General features: G+C 39.4%; 1 pseudogene; it reads right to left on the reverse strand.

Moving 5' to 3' along the window:
• Positions 1-492: 492 nt before the first annotated feature.
• LOC145833213 (uncharacterized) lies at positions 493-4,431 on the reverse strand (annotated as a pseudogene).
• Positions 4,432-5,065: the final 634 nt, after the last annotated feature.

Below are 5,065 nucleotides of genomic sequence, written 5' to 3' on the forward strand. Positions count from 1 at the left end.
TGATATAAATGAAAAAAAGTTTATAAAATTTAGTTATGATACTTTAGTAGAGCGACAATAAGAACTTTAAGGTTAAACTTAAAACTTATTTTGATAAACATTTTGTGCTTTGCGTCTAAAATTAATTTTAAAATAAACTTTAGTTTTAAATTAACCTTAATAGTGGTTATGAAAAGTTTAATTTCATTTTGAAAGTTTAAACAAGATATTCCTTCTATTAAAAAAAATTATAAGAAGAACAGTGAAGGCTATAATATATAATATTATTATTACATTTAGGTAAGAAACTAAGTTGATTTAAAAATAATTTTTTTGATAAGAAAAAAAAACAATCAATAGTTATAAATAAAACTGTTAGAAACTTTAATAAATAATGAAATATACTAAAACATATATAAAACAAAAAAGTGTTTATAAATAAAAATAAGTAACTACACGCCACCAAATACATTTGTAAGCTTTAAAAAAACAATTCACAAAAACAACTTGATTTTAACAGATACAAATTGATGACGGTCTGTTTATAGCAGTTAGGGCTTTCAGATCGTTCCCGGGGGTTAAAGCCCAATTCAGGGGTTTCATGAAAAGAAACAAAATAGGCAAGAGACCTAGGAAATGCAAAGGAAAAGGAAGAGGTAAAGGTAAAGGAAAGTGCAAGCCATCTGCAGGTGGTGACTTAGACGAAGAATTTGTAGATGTTATAGTTGGCCCTGGTGGTGAATCTCCTATTCCTATTGATACTTCTGTTGATATCGACGCTTCAGTTGATGTCGATGCTTCTGTTGATGTAGATGCTTCTGTTGATGTAGATGCTTCTGTTGATGTAGACGCTTCGGTTGATTTAGATGCTTCTGTAGATGTCGATGCTTCTGTTGATGTCGATGCTTCAGTTGATTTAGATGCTTCAGTTGATGTCGACGCTTCAGTTGATTTAGATGCTTCAGTTGATTTAGATGCTTCTGTTGATGTCGATGCTTCAGTTGATGTCGATGCTTCTGTTGATGTAGGAGCCTCAGTTGATTTAGATGCTTCTGTTGATGTAGACGCTTCAGTTGATGTCGATGCTTCAGCTGATGTCGACGCTTCAGTTGATGTCGACGCTTCAGTTGATGTAGGCGCTTCAGTTGATTTAGATGCTTCAGTTGATGTAGGAGCTTCAGTTGATGTCGACGCTTCAGTTGATGTCGATGCTTCAGTTGATGTCGACGCTTCAGTTGATGTCGATGCTTCAGTTGATGTAGGAGCTTCAGTTGATTTAGATGCTTCAGTTGATGTAGACGCTTCAGTTGATGTAGGAGCTTCAGTTGATGTCGACGCTTCGGTTGATGTCGATGCTTTTGTTGATTTAGATGCTTCTGTTGATGTCGATGCTTCAGTTGATGTCGATGCTTCAGTCGATGTAGATGCTTCAGTTGATGTAGGAGCTTCAGTTGATGTCGATGCTTCAGTTGATGTCGACGCTTCAGTTGATGTCGATTCTTCTCTTGATGTAGGAGCTTCAGTTGATTTAGATGCTTCAGTTGATGCAGATGCTTCAGTTGATTTAGGAGCTTCAGTTGATGTAGGAGCTTCAGTTGATTTAGATGCTTCAGTTGATGTCGATGCTTCAGTTGACGTAGATGCTTCAGTTGAAGTAGATGCTTCTGTTGATGTAGATGCTTCAGTTGATGTAGGAGCTTCAGTTGATGTCGATGCTTCTGTTGATGTAGATGCTTCTCTTGATATAGGAGCTTCAGTTGATGTAGATGCTTCTGTTGATTTAGATGCTTCAGTTGATGTAGACGCTTCAGTTGATTTAGATGCTTCTGTTGATTTAGATGCTTCAGTTGATGTCGACGCTTCAGTTGATATCGATGCTTCAGCTGATGTCGACGCTTCAGTTGATGTAGGCGCTTCAGTTGATTTAGATGCTTCTGTTGATGTCGATGCTTCTGTTGATGTAGATGCTTCAGTTGATGTAGGAGCTTCAGTTGATTTAGGTGCTTCTGTTGATGTCGATGCTTCTGTTGATGTCGACGCTTCTCTTGATGTAGGAGCTTCAGTTGATTTCGACGCTTCAGTTGATGTCGACGCTTCTCTTGATATAGGAGCTTCAGTTGATTTAGATGCTTCTGTTGACGTAGATGCTTCTGTTGATGTCGATGCTTCAGCTGATGTCGATGCTTCAGTTGATGTAGGCGCTTCAGTTGATTTAGATGCTTCTGTTGATGTCGATGCTTATGTTGATGTAGATGCTTCAGTTGATGTAGGAGCTTCAGTTGATTTAGATGCTTCTGTTGATGTCGATGCTTCTTTTGATGTCGACGCTTCAGTTGATTTAGATGCTTCAGTTGATGTAGGAGCTTCAGTTGATGTCGACGCTTCTCTTGATGTAGGAGCTTCAGTTGATTTAGATGCTTCTGTTGACGTAGATGCTTCTGTTGATGTCGATGCTTCAGCTGATGTCGATGCTTCAGTTGATGTAGATGCTTCAGTTGATGTCGACGCTTCAGTTGATGTCGATGCTTCAGCTGATGTCGACACTTCAGTTAATATAGGCGCTTCAGTTGATTTAGATGCTTCTGTTGATTTAGATGCTTCTGTTGATGTAGATGCTTCAGTTGATGTAGGAGCTTCAATTGATTTAGATGCTTCAGCTGATGTAGATGCTTCAGTTGATGTAGGCGCTTCAGTTGATTTAGATGCTTCTGTTGATGTCGATGCTTCTGTTGATGTCGATGCTTCAGTTGATGTAGGAGCTTCAGTTGATTTAGATGCTTCTGTTGACGTAGATGCTTCTGTTGATTTAGATGCTTCAGTTGATGTAGACACTTCAGTTGATTTAGATGCTTCTGTTGATGTCGATGCTTCTGTTGATGTCGACGCTTCTGTTGATGTAGATGCTTCAGTTGATGTCGACGCTTCTCTTGATGTAGGAGCTTCAGTTGATTTAGATGCTTCCGTTGACGTAGAGGCTTCTGTTGATTTAGATGCTTCAGTTGATGTAGGAGCTTCAGTTGATGTAGATGCTTCAGTTGATGTAGGAGCTTCAGTTGATTTAGATGCTTCAGCTGATGTAGATGCTTCAGTTGATTTAGATGCTTCAGTTGATGTCGACGCTTCAGTTGATGTCGATGCTTCAGCTGATGTCGACACTTCAGTTGATGTAGGCGCTTCAGTTGATTTAGATGCTTCAGTTGATGTCGATGCTTCTGTTGATGTAGATGCTTCAGTTGATGTAGGAGCTTCAGTTGATTTAGATGCTTCTGTTGACGTAGATGCTTCTGTTGATTTAGATGCTTCAGTTGATGTAGACGCTTCAGTTGATTTAGATGCTTCTGTTGATGTCGATGCTTCTGTTGATGTCGACGCTTCAGTTGATGTAGATGCTTCAGTTGATGTCGACGCTTCTCTTGATGTAGGAGCTTCAGTTGATTTAGATGCTTCAGTTGATGTAGGAGCTTCAGTTGATTTAGATACTTCTGTTGATGTCGATGCTTCTGTTGATGTCGACGCTTCAGTTGATGTCGATGCTTCAGTTGATGTCGACGCTTCAGTTGATGTCGATGCTTCTCTTGATGTAGATGCTTCTGTTGACGTAGATGCTTCTGTTGATTTCGATGCTTCAGTTGATGTAGGAGCTTCAGTTGATGTCGACGCTTCAGTTGATGTAGGCGCTTCAGTTGATTTAGATGCTTCAGTTGATTTAGATGCTTCAGTTGATGTAGGAGCTTCAGTTGATTTAGAAGCTTCAGTTGATTTAGATGCTTCTGTTGATGTAGGAGCTTCAGTTGATGTCGACGCTTTAGTTGATGTAGATGCTTCTCTTGATTTAGATGCTTCAGTTGATGTCGACGCTTCAGTTGATGTCGATGCTTCAGCTGATGTCGACGCTTCAGTTGATGTAGGCGCTTCAGTTGATTTAGACGCTTCTGTTGATTTAGATGCTTCTGTTGATTTAGATGCTTCTGTTGATGTCGATGCTTCTGTTGATGTAGATGCTTCAGTTGATGTAGGAGCTTCAGTTGATTTAGATGCTTCTGTTGATGTCGATGCTTCTGTTGATGTCGATGCTTCTCTTGATGTAAGAGGTTCAGTTGATTTAGATGCTTCTGTTGACGTAGATGCTTCAGTTGACGTAGATGCTTCAGTTGATGTCGATGCTTCAGTTGATGTAGGAGCTTCAGTTGATGTAGATTCTTCTGTTGACGTAGATGCTTCAGTTGACGTAGATGCTTCAGTTGATGTCGATGCTTCAGTTGATGTAGGAGCTTCAGTTGATGTAGATGCTTCTGTTGACGTAGATGCTTCAGTTGACGTAGATGCTTCAGTTGATGTCGATGCTTCTGTTGACGTAGATGCTTCAGTTGATGTAGGAGCTTCTGTTGACGTAGGAGCTTCAGTTGATTTAGGCGCTTCTGTTGATGTAGGCGCTTCTGTTGATGTAGATATCGATGCTGGTTTAGATATTGATGCCGGTTTAGATATTGATGCTGGTTTAGATGTTGATGCCGGTTTAGATATTAATGCTGGTTTAGACATTGATGCTGGTTTAGATATTGATGCAGGTTTAGATATTGATGCAGGTTTAGACCTTGAAGCTGGTTTAAATGTTGATGCTGGTTTAGATGTTGATGCTGGTTTAGATATTGATGTTTCTGTCAATGTTGATGCTGGTTTAGATATTGATGCTGGTTTGGATATCGATGCCGGTCTAGATATTGATGCAGGTTTAGATATTGATGCAGGTTTGGACCTTGACGCTGGTTTAGATGTTGATGCTGGTTTAGATATTGATGCTGGTTTAGATATTGATGCTGGTTTGGATATCGATGCCGGTCTAGATATTGATGCTGGTTTAGATGTTGATGCCGGTTTAGATATTGATGCTGGTTTAGACATTGAAGCTGGTTTAGATATTGATGCAGGTTTAGATATTAATGCAGGTTTAGACCTTGACGCTGGTTTAGATGTTGATGCTGGTTTAGATGTTGATGCTGGTTTAGATATTGATGTTTCTGTCAATGTTGATGCTGGTTTAGATGTTGGCGCTGGTTTAGATATCGATGCCGGTCTAGACATTGAT

This window comes from Thalia democratica, chromosome 4 (genome assembly GCF_965202585.1).
Source record: "Thalia democratica chromosome 4, ktThaDemo2.hap1.1, whole genome shotgun sequence".
Lineage (NCBI taxonomy): Eukaryota > Metazoa > Chordata > Thaliacea > Salpida > Salpidae > Thalia > Thalia democratica.